The sequence below is a fragment of the Rhineura floridana genome, chromosome 13 (genome assembly GCF_030035675.1).
Source record: "Rhineura floridana isolate rRhiFlo1 chromosome 13, rRhiFlo1.hap2, whole genome shotgun sequence".
Classification (NCBI taxonomy): Eukaryota; Metazoa; Chordata; class Lepidosauria; order Squamata; family Rhineuridae; genus Rhineura; species Rhineura floridana.
In genome coordinates, this window is record NC_084492.1 from 2966891 (window position 1) to 2983822 (window position 16932).

Sequence of the window (16932 nt, forward strand, 5' to 3'; positions counted from 1 at the left end):
GAGGCCATCACTTCCTGCTGCTTGAAGAAGTTTAAGTTTTTAATAGTTTTTTCTAACTCTTCAATTGTGATAGGACTCATTAAAAGGTCTTTTTGGTCCTCTGTCTACTGTGGCATATCAACACCAGCTAGGTAGTCACAGATACCCACCAGGTCCACTTCATAAACTTTATATAAATATTCATAAAAAAAACTTTAACCCTATCCCTAACTGAACACTTATCAAAAATCCCCCTTCTCCCTGTAATACCCCTTTCCATCCTTTGTTTTTAATCTAGAGGCCAGTAACCATGAACTTTTGTCACCACACTCAGAAATTTTGAAGTAATGGTTGGAAACCAAGATTTTTCTAATTTTTAATGTCTGCAGCTCAAACCTTTTCTGTGACAACTCCTTATACACACTTTTACCTCCTGTATTCTTAAGCTTGTCTTCCAGATCCAAGCACAAATAGGACATGTATAGGACTCTCTTTTGGGAAAAGGTTGAGCTAAAGTAGGAATTGATCATTTCTGCCTTTTCTTTGTCATCTGTTATCGTTTTGCCATCCTCACTGAGGAGCTGTACCACCATTTCTTTTCTCTGTCTTTTACTATGGATGTACCTGAAGAAAGCAGTTTTGTTGCTTTTAGCATCCCTCATTAACTTTACGTCATTAGCCTTCCTGACACCATCACTGCAATTCTGTGCTACCTGTCTGTACTCTTCCTTTCTGACCTGGCCTTCCTTCCACTTTCTATGTGTGTCCTTTTTTGTCTTTAGGTCATCTTTTAGCTTTTTGTGAAGTCACATTGGCTTCTTTTGTCTTCAGCCTTTTTTCCTTGGTGGAATTGTTTGGAATTGCGTCTTTAGACAGTGGCGTAGCTAGAGCGTTTGCCGCCCGGGGCGGTCCCACTGCTGAAATGCTCCCAGATTACATAGTCCAGTAGTGTGGGGGCCCTTCATGATAGTCACAGCAATGTCCCTCTTTTTTTTTCCTGCTGGTTGAGAATGAGATCCTTGTTAATGCTCTCTCTCACAACAACACACATTGCCTAGGAGCCAATAAGCACAAAAGAGCGCATTAACTACTGAAAAGAGTCTTCTCAGTGGCTGACACCTCCTTTTGCTCTGATTAGCTCCAATCAGCAGGAAAGGACAAGGAAGCATGTTAGAAGACTCTTCTCAGTGGCTAACACTCCCCTTTCATGCTGACTAGCTCATAGGTTGGTAGAGACATAGGGACCCTGCTCCTAAAATAGTAAGGGGTCTAAGCAGTGGCGTAGCTAGAGCTTTTGCCGCCCGGGGCGGTCCCTGAGTTTGCTGCCCCTCTCAATACACTCCAAAAATACCCCCGCCCCCCCAGCTACGCCACTGTCCCATTGGCCCCAGCCAGCATACCCAATGGTCAGGGATGATAAAAGTTATACAAATAATGGTGTTATATAGAAATCTATGGTATGACTGCATTTCGAATTCTGTGTACAGTTCTGGTTGCCTTACCTTAAAAAAAGATATTGTAGAGTTGGAAAAGGTTAAGAAAAGGACAATCAAAATGTTCACAGGGAGGGATCATTTGGGGTTTTGTAGTTTAGAGAAAGGTTGAGTTAGAAGAAACATGATAGATGGCTTTAAAAGAGGGTTAGACATTCATGGAGGGTAAAGCTAGCAACGCCTAGTAGCTCTCATGGCTATGGTCTGCTTCCACGGTCAGAAGCATCATGCTTCTGAATAGCAACTGCTAGAAATTACAGGAGGGGAAACTGCTCCTGTGTGCAGATCCTGCTTGTGGACTGCCCATAAGCATCTTGCTGGCCCCTGTGAGAACAGGATGCTGCACTAGATGGGCCATTGGCCTAATATCTGAAAGGCAGCAGATTCCCCATACCTGCTCTAGAAATTCACAAGGCATGACAGTGATGGCTATACCCTTTATCCATCCCCAACATTTGTAATGACAGTGGTCTAACAAAAATTCAAATCTGGATCTGTATTACAATTCTTCCTCCCATTCCTATGCATTTAATAATTATTGTTCTCCTCCTCAGTGTTGGTGAATATCCAGTCTAGAATATCCAGTCTAGAATTTCAAAAACTGAAGATCGGGTTCTATGATACCTTTAAATAATATACCTTAGACTGCAATCCTATGCATGTTTACTTGGAAGTGAGTCCTACCGAACTTACTGAGATGTATTTTTGAATAAATATGCATGGGATAAGGCTGCATGTCCCAGTAAAACAATGAAACAGGTTAGTCATATCTAACTTCAAAACCTATTGCTTTCAGACTTAGTCATAATTAACTGCTACAAAATCAACAGATTGTTGAACCCAGTATCTAGGGGTTCAGCTGGGTTGAGACAAACATATTTCAGCTAGTATTAAAGCAGAATATAACACAAAATATTATAACCTGTCTAAATTGTTTTGACATAACCTTACCAAAAAAGTTGCATTAAAATGGGAATTTTTTTAACATTTTCATACCAACCAATCAGAAATTCCAAATGATTGATTATTTGAAATGTTCTATGTTCCACTGATTTCTTCAGGTGACTTTACTTTTTTGCTAACCAAGATGCTGCCACAGACAACAACCTCTTCAGTAACAAGCACTAAGATCATGAATCCACAGGCTCTGAATTGTGTGTCCTGAAAATCTATATTTCTTGTTTTTTTGTCTTACTGTATGGTGTTCACACTTTGTCCTTGACTGTAGTTAATGAAGATCATTAACAAGCAAAGCTTATAATATACATACACATAGAAACAAATCAAACAGCATTTCCAGAATTAATATAAACAGAATGCTGAATTCACTTGCAGACTATGTGAAGAATATTTTCAAAACCTAAAATCAAGTTTCTCATTCATCAATGAGATCAGTTATAACTGTATGTCGCTTTTTCTTACACATAGTTTTGATCTTAGCACCTAAAGAACTACTGAAAAGATCATTATTTTCTCTGCAGAAAACTTTGTTGCAACATCTTTTTGTCTTTGAATTAGATTTTACAACTTCCTGTGCGCAGAGCATTATCCTGGCAGCTTCCTATAATCAATTAAGAGAGCTATAACAGCATACCATCATTGTCTTTATTTAATATCTTTATGGTTTTCAAACAAGCCCAAGGGGGAGGGGAGGTTACATTTGCCATTGCATTATTTTCTTCATATTTATTTTTCTTTATAATCTACCCAGTCGTCCAATTTCTCAAAGCTCTTTTGCATAAGTCTTTTTTAGGATGAGTATTCATGTTCATTTTCCCCCTTATATATCCAAATATATGCCATTACAGGCCCACACATGCATAACACAAGCAAAGGGAGGTAAACGGAAGGAAGGTAAAGCTGATAGTAACATCCCTCTTTCTTGAAAAAAAGTAGTTACAGGTAACCTGGGGAGGGTTCACACAATCACTGCCCTACATTCCTCTACTTATAAAGGGGCAGCAGACCAATGTCTATCTCAATCTTGTGTAATGCAAGCACAGATCTATGTTTATACATCCTCCATGTACCCAGCCTTGTGATCTTCACCCCACAAAAATGGGTAGAAGGATCCCAGGAGCAGGATCGTTTTGGCAGCTCATACCTACAGGTAGGAAGACCAAGAAAATTCAGTGGCGTTTGCTTCCGTGTGAGGTTCTTCGGTACCATCCACAACATCTAATTTCCAATCTGCCTAAAGGCAAGACTGACCTCCTAGGAAATCTCGCTGAAGTCTCTGGCCCACCTCCCTGCAGCTGCTATTTTTGTTTTTTGATGAACGACGCGCCCGCCTTCCGCCTGCAATACAAACCCTCCAACGGTGAGACAAAGCTCAGGACCATCAGATCGAGGCTCTGCAATAAGGCGCCCAGAACGCCTTGGTGTGGAGCGATCATTAAAGGCAAGAAGCACAACAAAGGGGGTGGGAGAGTTCTCTCGCCCCGCTTTACAAATCAAAGAGAGGGTTTTTTCAAAACGAGGCTGAGCCAGGGAAGTTTCCAGCCCCCTGTGCGTTACATTGTCTCGGAAACCACAGCAACTGAGCACAGGACGACTGAAAACCATCTCACTGTAGCTGAGGGGCCACACAGCCAAGGCTACCATCACCATCCCAGAGGATGCAGCCAAACCCAATCCTTTCTTACGGATCCCGCCTGCGGAGGTGACTCAAAGAGGCAAATTCACCCCCTTTTATATGCTTTTCTTAAAATGATTTTTGTAAAAGAAGAGGGGGCATCAGAAGTGCCAGAGGAGGACGGGGCAGCCTCTGCGGGCGCCTGCACAGAGCAGCGCTACCCCAGGGTGCCGAGGAGAGGAAGGGTCTCTCTTCTTCCCTCTCCACCACCCTTTGGGCTGCGCGGGTCCCTTCTGGTCCTGCTCAGCCGGGTAGCCTTGCTTCTTCTGTGCGACACCCTAGCCAAAGCAAAAGTGGCGCCAGCTCCAGGCTTCTGTGGCCTGCGCGGCGGGGGATTCCCTTCCCTGCGCCAGAGTCCACTGGCCCGCCTGTCCGCTCCTCTCTGGGGAAAGCCCTGCCCAGCCCTGGCTCGATCTCTTCCCCCCCAGCCTGCCCAAAGCCCCTGGCTCACTCGCCTCGCGTGGGACCCCCGCCGCTCGCCCGCCTTGCCCAGAGTGTGCCTATCAGGCGAGGAAACACCCCCAGGCTGGATTTCGCGTTCCGCTGATTCCCTTCGCCCCCCGGGGACTTTCTCCACCGCCTGAAAAGTGCCGCCCCCAAAAAAGTGCCGCCCGGGGCGCCCCCTCCGGTCCCCCCTAGCTACGCCACTGCCTTTAGAATTTCCTTTTTTAGAAACTCCCACCTATCTTGGACTCCTTTTCTCATTAGGGTCGCTTGCCACTGTTCTGAGTTTATTAAAATCAACTTTCCTGAAGTCCCAGGTAAGCATATGGCTACGCTCAGCCTTTGCCTCCTTTAAAATCAAGAACTCAACTCTGGGGTCATTTCCCCCCACAGTTCGTGTAAATGCCACTTCATCCACTAAGTCAGCCTTTCCCAACCGGTGTGCCTCCAGATGTTGTTGGACCACAACTCCCATCAGCCTCAGCCATTGGCAATGCTGGCTGAGGCTGATGGGAGTTGTGGTCCAACAACATCTGGAGGCACACTGGTTGGGAAAGGCTGCACTAAGTCATCTCTGTTGATTAGAATCAAATCAAAGACAGCTGATCCTCTAGTTCCTTCCTCCCTTTCTGTTGGAGCAAGTTGAATGAATGAATGAATGAATGAATAAATTTATTTCGGTCCATGACTAGCAAGACAAGTCAGGAATTTCTTGGAGGGGCTGCCTGGAAGAATTTGTCTCCCAACAGATATTGGGGTAATTGAAGTCTCTTGCCACTACTACATCATGCCACCTTGAAAATTGGCAATTTGCTTTTGACATATTTCATCCTTTTCTTCTCATGGATTGGATGGTCAGTAGTAGACTCCAACTACCACGTTCCTTTTACTCCTTGCCCCATTTATTTATCCAGTTGCTGTCGATGGGGCTACCAAGCTCATCCTCCTGTATTTTAACATATAGTGCAACACGGTAGGCACAATCTTTTGGGCTTAAAGTCTGGGATAGTAATGAAACTCCTAAAAATTGTCATCTCCTGCTGCGCTCTACTCCAGAAATTAGAGGCAACTGCTCCTTGGCCCACATACAGGTGTCTACAAGTAGAAAGAGGTTGCAAGGGCAGATCTACATCAGCCTTCCCCATAAGCCATAAAGAAGTAGGTCCCAAATATCTGAAAGACTGCCCCAACAGACCCTCTCAGGTGTTGAGAGCAGCAGAAAAGGCCCTTTTAATTCCGCTACCCTCAGAACCTTGGGGAAGGGGTAGCCTGGAGAGGGCATTTTTTGTGGTGGCCCCTAATATGTGGAGCTCCCTTCCACCAAGGTGCATGTGACAAATTTACTGTACAGTTTTAGGTGAATCCTGAAAATGCACCTCTTTGTCCTGGCATTTGGTACCTGAGATGTTTATTTTTAGGACCCATACTATTTTGTGATTTTGGGTTGCTTTTAATTGTTTTTACTGCTGTATTTTAAAATTGTTGTAACCTGCCCTGGGACCTTTGGGTGAAGGATGAATAATAAGGTACACTCCAGATGTTTTGAAATGCAGCTCCCATCATCACAGTCATATGATGTTGGGGGCTGATAGGACTTGGATGATGGTACATCTGGAGGGTACCAGACTGGGGAAGGCAGATCTGTGCCAACATGCTGGATACTCGTATCCTTGTCCAGTGATCCACCAGACAGAGATTACTGACTGGAGCACTGGGTTCAGTTTTGTTGGGAATAAGCAAGTTTGTATGCTTTAGCTGAAATGTAAGGAGATGTCCTTTCTAGCTAGATTTGGGGACGGCTCTATGCTTGTTTGCTGTTAGGTAACTTCCTGTTTTTCTCCCTTCTCTTCCTCCCTTTTGTTTGTTCCAGTTTTTGCATATTCTCCGTTAGCCACAGGAGAGGCTTCTCTGCAGAATATCCTGATAATAGAATAAAACTATCTGCCTCTGTTCATCTTTCTCTCCATACTAAGCCTGTATCACTGATACATGAAAGGTTGTGAATAAAGACTTTACTAAAGAAGATTTGTTTGTTTTATTCAGCTAGGCTGCATGGGGATGAGGAGCTGGTTAGAGCTCAATTCCATTTTGCCAGTTATACTCAACTAAGATACAGAACTACAGGAGTTTTTATCTCATAAAACCCAACAGGTTTGGGGGCACCAGATTATTTGGGAGTTTATTTTGTGTCTTTTTACATGTCCCCCTCCCTCCAGTGTATCACACACTAGCTTGAAAACTTTTTGCTGCTGATTTCTGAGTTGTTTTTGCAACCAAATCCTCCTCAGATGAGCAAAATGAATCTGCAAGAAAATAGGGCTTTTATCAGAAAGCTTCCACAGCTAAGTACTCCCAATTATCAACAGTGGAGAGATAGGATAAAGATTGCAATAGAAGCAAATGAAGTTTATTCCTGAATTAAAAACCCAAAGCCAGAGGGACATGGCCAAGGGATAAGAGACTGGGAAAAGAAAAATGCCATTGCAAAAGCTTTTATTTTTGATTCTCTGCTAATGAACAGCTGTTCCATGTAAGGCAATGTAAAGTAGCTAAAGAAATGCTGGATAGCCTTCAAGCCTCATTTGGCTTTGCAAGCTTCAAATCTCAAACTGTATGGAACAGGGAAATGGTGAAACTAAGGATGGGATCCAAGAAAAACTGTGAAAAATGTATAACCTCCTTGATTACTACATTTGACAAACTGAAGTTAACTGGACTTGAATTTAATGACCAACAGAAGTTGGGATACCATATGGGAACCTTGGGAGAATGATTTGAAACCTTTATTTTCTGTTTTGGATAGCAAGCATGAACTTTAATTTGATCAGGTTATTGCCAGTCTAAGAGAGAAATGTACTGAGCAAAGATGCTCTCAGTCACTTTCAACATCAAGTGGCTCAAATTACCTGGCCAGTGGGAAGGATAGGAGGAAAGCTCCATGCAAGACCCACTCACAATGTTGTTTTACCTGCAGCAGGAGGGGTCACCTGGCAAAAGACTTTCCCTCCCTCAGGTTCCCCCCAGCTAATGGCAGCTCTCAAAATTCTCAGCAAAGAGAACAAAGGCAGGATGCTTTACCTGATCCTAACAAAAGACCTCAGAAAACAGGACCAAAAGGAAGTAACTTCCTTATAAAGCAAAAAGATCTGATAGCAAATGATTGCAAGCCAAAATCAGATTGTTGGATTATTGACAGTGGATGTACAAGTCATAGTACTTATTCTGATGCTTTCTCTGATAACATTGACAAAAATACTCAAGGAGAAATCCAAACTGCAAATGGCCAACACATGAAGATTCATGTAGCAGGCAGAGTTGTTCTAAAATGCAAATTACCTGATAAAACTATAGAAAATAGAGCAGACAATGTTTTGTTTGTTCCTGAATTGAGTGCCAATATGCTGAGTCTATCTGCATTAGATAAGAAAGGATTTACAATACTTTTCCACAATGGAAAGTGTACAGTAACCAAAAATCTAGCACAGTGCCTCTTTTGTCAGCTGTGTGTTGCTCATCAAAGTAGACAACATGTCTTGTGCTGACTTTGCCAGCTTTCAGGTTCATTAGTCTTTGCTACCAGGAGCTTAGCCAATCAAAATAGTCTGCTCTGCTCTGACATCTAGCTTCTGCCTTTTATGTTTTGCTATGTAGACAAATACTGTGCTGCCCAAAACTCTGATGTGTTCCATGTTTGGTATTCTAGCATGCCAATGGTATATGTGTGGTGCCCTTGGTTGGCAATCTGTTCTGGAGATATGTTGCAGTGACAACTGCATCACCTCAGAGTCTGCTGGGTAAATCAGCATCAGCCAGCATGCATTTAAGTCATTTCCAAAAGAGATAAGAACATAAGAACATAAGAGCCTGCTGGATCAGGCCAGTGGCCCATCTAGTCCAGCATCCTGTTCTCACAGTGGCCAACCAGGTGCCTGGGGGAAGCCCGCAAGCAGGACCCGAGTGCAAGAACACTCTCCCCTCCTGAGGCTTCCGGCAACTGGTTTTCAGAAGCATGCTGCCTCTGACTAGGGTGGCAGAGCACAGCCATCATGGCTAGTAGCCATTGATAGCCCTGTCCTCCATGAATTTGTCTAATCTTCTTTTAAAGCCATCCAAGCTGGTGGCCATTACTGCATCTTGTGGGAGCAAATTCCATAGTTTAACTATGCGCTGAGTAAAGAAGTACTTCCTTTTGTCTGTCCTGAATCTTCCAACATTCAGCTTCTTTGAATGTCCACGAGTTCTAGTATTATGAGAGAGGGAGAAGAACTTTTCTCTATCCACTTTCTCAATGCCATGCATAATTTTATACACTTCTATCATGTCTCCTCTGACCCGCCTTTTCTCTAAACTAAAAAGCCCCAAATGCTGCAACCTTTCCTCGTAACGGAGTCGCTCCATCCCCTTGATCATTCTGGTTGCCCTCTTCTGAACCTTTTCCAACTCTATAATATCCTTTTTGAGATGAGGCGACCAGAACTGTACACAGTATTCCAAATGCGGCCACACCATAGATTTATACAACGGCATTATGATATCGGCTGTTTTATTTTCAATACCTTTCCTAATGATCCCTAGCATGGAATTTGCCTTTTTCACAGCTGCCGCACACTGGGTCGACATTTTCCTTGTGCTGTCCACTACAACCCCGAGGTCTCTCTCCTGGTCGGTCACCGCCAGTTCAGACCCCATGAGCGTATATGTGAAATTAAGATTTTTTGCTCCAATATGCATAATTTTACACTTGTTTATATTGAATTGCATTTGCCATTTTTCCGCCCATTCACTCAGTTTGGAGAGGTATTTTTGGAGCTCTTCGCAATCCCTTTTTGTTTTAACAACCCTGAACAATTTCGTGTCGTCAGCAAACTTGGCCACTTCACTGCTCACTCCTAATTCTAGGTCATTAATGAACAAGTTGAAAAGTACAGGTCCCAATACCGATCCTTGAGGGACTCCACTTTCTACAGCCCTCCATTGGGAGAACTGTCCGTTTATTCCTACTCTCTGCTTTCTGCTTCTTAACCAATTCCTTATCCACAAGAGGACCTCTCTTCTTATTCCATGACTGCTAAGCTTCCTCAGAAGCCTTTGGTGAGGTACCTTGTCAAACGCTTTTTGAAAGTCTAAGTAGACTATGTCCACTGGATCACCTCTATCTATATGCTTGTTGACACTCTCAAAGAATTCTAATAGGTTACTGAGACAGGACTTTCCCTTGCAGAAGCCATGCTGGCTCTGCTTCAGCAAGGCTTGTTCTTCTATGTGCTTGGTTAATCTAGCTTTAATAATGCTTTCTACCAGTTTTCCAGGGACAGAAGTTAAGCTAACTGGCCTGTAATTTCCGGGATCCCCTCTGGATCCCTTTTTGAAGATTGGCGTTACATTTGCCACTTTCCAGTCCTCAGGCACGGAGCAGGACCCGAGGGACAAGTTACATATTTTAGTTAGCAGATCAGCAATTTCACCTTTGAGTTCTTTGAGAACTCTCGGGCGGATGCCATCCGGGCCCGATGATTTGTCAGTTTTTATATTGTCCATTAAGCTTAGAACTTCCTCTCTCGTTACCACTATTTGTCTTAGTTCCTCAGAATCCCTTCCTGCAAATGTTAGTTCAGGTTCAGGGATCTGCCCTATATCTTCCACTGTGAAGACAGATGCAAAGAATTCATTTAGCTTCTCTGCAATCTCCTTATCGTTCTTTAGTACACCTTTGACTCCCTTATCATCCAAGGGTCCAATTGTCTCCCTAGATGGTCTCCTGCTTTGAATGTATTTATAGAATTTTTTGTTGTTGGTTTTTATGTTCTTAGCAATGTGCTCCTCAAATTCTTTTTTAGCATCCCTTATTGTTTTCTTGCATTTCTTTTGCCAGAGTTTGTGTTCCTTTTTATTTTCTTCATTCGGACAAGACTTCCATTTTCTGAAGGAAGACTTTTTGCCTCTAAGAGCTTCCTTGACTTTGCTCGTTAACCATGCTGGCATCTTCTTGGCCCTGGCAGTACCTTTTCTGATCTGCGGTATGCACTCCAGTTGAGCTTCTAATATAGTGTTTTTAAACAACTTCCAAGCATTTTCGAGTGATGTGACCCTCTGGACTTTGTTTTTCAGCTTTCTTTTTACCAATCCCCTCATTTTTGTGAAGTTTCCTCTTTTGAAGTCAAATGTGACCGTGTTGGATTTTCTTGGCAATTGGCCAGTTACATGTATGTTTAATTTAATAGCACTGTGGTCACTGCTCCCAATCGGTTCAACAACACTTACATCTCGCACCAGGTCCCGGTCCCCACTGAGGATTAAGTCCAGGGTTGCCGTCCCTCTGGTCGGTTCCATGACCAACTGATCTAGGGAATAGTCATTTAGAATATCTAGAAACTTTGCTTGTTTGTCATGACTGGAACACATATGCAGCCAGTCTATGTCCGGGTAGTTGAAGTCACCCATTACTACCACATTTCCTAGTTTGGATGCTTCCTCAATTTCATATCTCATCTCAAGGTCTCCCTGAGCATTTTGATCAGGGGGACGATAGATCGTTCCCAGTATTAAGTCCCTCCTGGGGCACGGTATCACCACCCACAACAATTCTGTGGAGGAGTCTGCCTCTTTTGGGGTTTCGAGCTTGCTGGATTCAATGCCTTCTTTCACGTATAGAGCGACTCCACCACCAATACGTCCTTCCCTGTCCTTCCGATATAGTTTATATCCAGGGATAACCGTATCCCACTGGTTTTCTCCATTCCACCAGGTCTCGGTTATGCTCACTATATCAATGCTCTTCTCTAAGACCAAGCACTCCAGTTCTCCCATCTTGGTTCGGAGGCTCCTAGCATTAGCGTACAGGCACTTGTAAGCAGTGTCTCTCTTCAAGTGTCTTTGGCACTTGTGGTTAGGCCTGTGGTAATTTTGCTCTTCTGAATTTATATCCTGTGCCCCTGCTCTCACAATGCCTACTTCTAGGCCTACCCCTTTTAAAAGTTCATCATTTCTTTGGTTTTTATCCCAGGGGGGAGGTTTATTCCAAACCGGACCTTTCTCAGCTCCTGTCGGGTTTCCCCCCTCAGTCAGTTTAAAAGCTGCTCTGCTACCTTTTTAATTTTAAGTGCCAGCAGTCTGGTTCCATTCTGGTTCAAGTGGAGCCCGTCCCTTTTGTACAGGCCCGGCTTGTCCCAAAATGTTCCCCAGTGCCTAACAAATCCGAACCCTTCCACCCGACACCATCGTCTCATCCACGCATTGAGACTGCAAAGCTGGGCCTGTCTGGCTGGTCCTGCGCGTGGAACTGGTAGCATTTCAGAGAAAGCCACCTTGGAGGTCCTGGCTTTCAGCATCCTACCTAGCAACCTAAATTTTGCTTCCAGGACCTCACGGCTGCATTTCCCCATGTCGTTGGTGCCAACGTGCACCACGACCACTGACTCCTTCCCAGCACTGTCTACCAAACTATCTAAACGACGGGCGATATCCGCAACCTTCGCACCAGGCAGGCAAAACACCTTGCGGTCTACACGCCCATCACACACCCCACTGTCTATGTTCCTAATGATCGAATCACCCACTACAAGGATCCCTCCACCCCCTGGAGATATATCCTCGGCACGAGAGGATAGCTGCTCATCCCCCAAGGAATGGGTCCCTTCTAAGGGATCGTTTCCCTCTTCCTCAGCTGGATGCTCTCCTTCCCCGAGACCATCGTTCTCCATGATAGCAGGAGAGCTATCATCGTTGGAGTGGGACACAGCTATAACGTCCCTGAAGGCCTCCTCCACACACCTCTCTGCCTCTCTCAGCTTTTCCAGGTCCGCCACCTTGGCCTCAAGGAAATGAAGTCATTCCCGGAGAGCCAGGAGCTCATTGCACCAAGAGCACACCCACGACTTCTGTCCAACAGGCAGATAGTCGTACATGCTGCAGGCGGTGCAAAACACTGGAAAGCCCCCACATATTCTTACCTGCATAGTTTTGTTTAAGGTTTATTATGTCAATGGGTTGGAGACTGCGGTTTAGTTGAGGTCAGGGAACAGACGGGCAGAGTAGGGTTTCCTTTCTGCAACAGTATTAAACTCGGGAGTATGACTGTGTAAAATGCCTTGTTCATCCAGGAAACTGATGCAAGATGAATTCACCATTGTTGTTTGTCTGTAGAGCCTTTGGTTTTCTCTCAGATGTGGTGTTGACCATCACAATGTACTTCTTCAACATCTCACTCTTCTCTTTGAGCAGGTAGGTGACATAATACCTCAAAAAATCATCCACAAAGATTAAAACATATCTATTCTTCCCAAGTGAGGGCACATTAAATGATTCACAGAGGTCACTGTGTATAACATTTAGTATCTTGGTGCTTCTCATCTTAATCCCTGGTGGAAATGGGGGCCTGACTCCTTTCTCTTCAATACAGTTAATGCACCTGCATGTGCTATTACTGTCCTTTGGATTTACCTTGATACCTGTTTCAAGGTTCTGGTTCTGTAGTTGAAAGATCGCCTTTGGATCACAATGTCCCAGATGCTGATGCCAGAGATCTAGGCTAGACTCATCCTTAAGTGTTTGGGCTGCATTTGCTTGTTGAGTTGAAAGACTTAGTTCATAAACACCATTTTCAAAAGCTTGTGCAAACAAAATATTTCTCAGAAGAGCATGTCCAACCCCTCAAGATATGCCAATACCCACATATGGAACACCAGAGACACCACAGACATCTGCACAACCTAACCCAAGCTGTGAGCAGACAGATGAGGCAGAGACTGAGGACAGTACAGATGTTGATGAGATGATGGGGCTGGAAGATGCTACAGAACCAGACCAGATCCCAACAGGCTCCCAGATGCTCATTGCAATATAACAAAGGTGTACCACCTCTACGCCTGTCCTATCTGGCAAGGTCAGCATTACCCAGCAAACCATCAAATTAGGAAAAAATTAAGCAGATGCCAGCCACTGAGGCCACTCAGTGGATAACAGCTGCTCAGGAGGAGATGGATGCACTACACAAGAATAAGACGTGGACCTTGACAGACCTTCCACCAGGCAAGAAAGCCATAAGGTACAGATAGGTATTCAAAGTGAAGCAGGATGCAGAAGTTGGACACTACAAGGCAGGACTAGTTGCCAAGGAATTCCTGCAGAAATATGGGGAAGACTTTGATGAAACATTTGCTCCCATTGTCACACACAGCACCATAAGAATGCTACTGAGTGTGATGGCCTCCAAACAGATGCAAGTCGGACACCCTGATGTGAAGATTGCTCTTCTACATGGAGAAATAACAGAGGAGTTATATATGGAACAACTTCCAGGGCTTTGTGAACCCAAAGCAAGCACATCTTGTTTGAAAACTTTAAAAGGGCCTGTACGGACTCAAAAAAGCTGCAAGGTCCTGGAATAAGAAATGGTATAAAATGCTAAAGGAGCAAGGTTTCAAGCAAGGTGAGGTAGACCAATGCCTGTACACCAGAAGCAAAGATGGACATTTCATTTTTATTCTGATATATGCTGATGATCTGATTGTAGCAACTCAGCAAGATCAGGACTACACAGAAATTGTGCATCACCTAAACAAAGGGGAAATAAAGGAATTAGGCATTGCTACATACTACCTAGGCATTCAAACTGAAAGGGAAGGAGATGGCTGCTACCTCCTAAACCAAAGGTAAAAGATTATGGAACTGTTAGAAACTCTAGGACACCAGATGTTTGTTTTGGACTACAACTCCCATCCAGCCCAGCATCATACAGCCATCCAGGCAAGGGGTCTCAGGACACATTCAGCTGGCCCATATTAGAGGTCTTTTGACACAAGCTAGAGACAATCTTATTTGTCCAAGCCTTTGAACCCTAGATGGAGTGGTCCTGAAAGTTATGGTGCTGGAAATGTTTGTTAATGCTGAGTTATGTTAACTCAGATGTGCGCAATTATTAGCCCTCCAGATGTTGCTGAACTACAGCTCCCATCTTCCCTGACCATTGGCCATGCTTGCTGGGGCTGATGGGAGGGCCAAAAGTTCCCCACACCTGTGTTAACTGATTGTGAGTATACAATTTTAAGTCTTATTTGTTGTTTTATGTCATTTTATACTGTAAGCTGCTCTGGGCTCCTATTTAGAGGAAAAGCAGGGTGTATATATATATAATATGATATGATTTATATATATATATATATATATATATAACATCTGGATGGCACCAGTTTGGGGAAGGCTGCTTTTTTACTATTAAAAGTACATTAACAGCAAGCCCCAAAAAATGCCATCAAAATCAAGGAGACTATGAAAGTTTTCTTGACTTTTTTTGGGGGGGTAGGTTTTGTCCAATTACATTTTTAAAAGGGCACAAACTCTGGCAAACCCAGGCGCCTTACACACCATACATTAAAGCACACTAGAATTGACAAAGCAGGAAACTACCCATAGGGCAATGGGAGCGCAAACCTACTGAAGACTAACAAGGAAACTATGGGGCATCTATCTATGTGAATTCTTCAGAGAGATGTATGAAGTTTCCTCAGTTCATCTCAACAGCCATGCAGATTATTCTATTCTACTGCAATTTATTTATTTTCCAATAGTATCCTATCTGTTTCATCATCCACTCAAGCAGAAATATATGTAGTTTTTATCATACGTAATATTGTGCATTAGAGATTATATTTTGATGGTTATATTTAGTTGCATTAGTTTCCTTACCTGTTGCTTTTTTGTGGTGGTTTTATTGTATTTCAGTAGTGTATGCTTTCTTTCTGCTCTCCCATGCACCCCTAAAATATGTGTGGGGGTGGGGCACCCCCACAACAGATTTTGGGGTGCATGTCAGGTCTTGAGGGGCTAAGGGGAAAATAATCTATTGTGCTATCAAGGTTGGCATTTTTGTGTGCTTGCTTCAGAGGCACACACATACAAGCATTTAATGAAAGGATTTTCATGCCACTCCTGCTATCAGATGAGTGAGTCATGGGAAATTATTGCAAAAGGCTGGCATCCCTGATTCTTTGTACCTCTGTAGTCTTTGTATCATTATCTGCTAACCGTGCTGGCTGGCTAAAAAAGTGTTTGAGAATTCTCAGACCTGAACTATTTGTTTGTTGAGAGTGCATCTAAAGGACAGCCTCTTAATGGACAAAGAAATAAGTTTTTGAACAAATTGCCAAATCATGTAACCAATCCCTGGAGCATACACAGACAGATCTTACAGCTGACACTGAAATTGCTGACACTGAAAGGATCCAGAAGTATGGGGAAGCAGCCAGCATGACACCAGTTTTTTAAAAAAGAACTGGGGCAAGGCAGGAAAGGGTCTAAATTGGTTGCAACAATCCATGAAAGAGGCCTTAGGCAGGGTCTACTCAATGGGCTGTTGCAGCAAATTCAGTTCCAGAAGTTATTAAAACAGGTTAAAAATTAAACAGCAAACATTTAATAGTATTTCATAAGCATATGGGGTGGCTGCTCTTGGAATACTTGTTCATAGCTCAGATCAACCCATCTCAAAAATAACATTGTAGCAGCACTGGAAACAAAAAGGGGAATGATCATGGGGCTGAAGCACTTTCCACACGAGTAAAGGCTGGACCTATTTTCCTCAACTAAAAAGCAGCACTTTCTGGAGGCTGGAGAGATATTTAGAAAATTATGAGCAGTGGAGAGAGGGAAATGTTTCCTCCCTCTGTGGCGAAGCTCAGAGGAGGAATTGGCAAGATTCAGCGGGGAAAGGGTGACCACACTCCTGCAAAGGTGTGATCCTTGACAGGGGACATGGCACCATCTTTGCTCTACGCTGACAGATATTGCTAATTGCCAGTTAGCAACCAATAAAGGGAACAGGATACCTTCTGACACATGAAGGAGGAGGCCCTTCTTAGGGTACCATTCCCCCCCCCACACACACACACAGGTGGGTGGGTGATGACTGGGGACAGAGTTGTTTTATTTGTAGCATCCTGTATTGTGTTTTTTAATGGCTTGCTGGGTTTTATGAATATACTCATTTTATTGGTTCTTGCCAAGTACTGATCGTGTAATTTGCATGGATGTTTTTATTGCTTTAATTGGATGCCACCCTGGGTATCTTGTATTGAAGGGTGGTCTACAAATCTAATAACAGATGGATCACTGACTCGCACTTCAATGAACCTCATCCTGCAATGACTTGCAACAGGAGCACAAAGTGGCTCACAGATCATCAACTGTTGCTTTTAGCCTTTACTGTTAATCTGGGTCCTGCTTGGCCTGCACACCCAGCAGGAGTTATAAATTCAATGCACAGAGTAGAAACACCATGATGGATTAAGATGAATGGCAATATGCTATGTCTGTGTTGTTTTTGGGAAAGCTGCTTGGACCTTTGTGGAAACATTTGCTGCTTTAGGTGAGACTATAACAACAACA

At 43.6% G+C, this 16932-nt stretch overlaps 1 protein-coding gene across 5 annotated transcripts in view; it reads right to left on the minus strand.

Annotated features, from left to right (window-relative positions):
• Window positions 1–16932, minus strand: part of NDRG4 (NDRG family member 4) — a 102302-nt gene that overhangs the window by 58118 nt on the left and 27252 nt on the right. The window contains exon 1 of one of the 5 annotated variants that reach the window (XM_061593651.1): window positions 3581–3661. The exons of the other annotated variants lie outside the window; for them this stretch is intronic. The gene's annotated coding sequence lies outside the window, so the exon portion shown is untranslated. Of the gene's footprint in view, window positions 1–3580; window positions 3662–16932 lie in introns of those variants that run through there. 5 annotated transcript variants of the gene reach the window in all.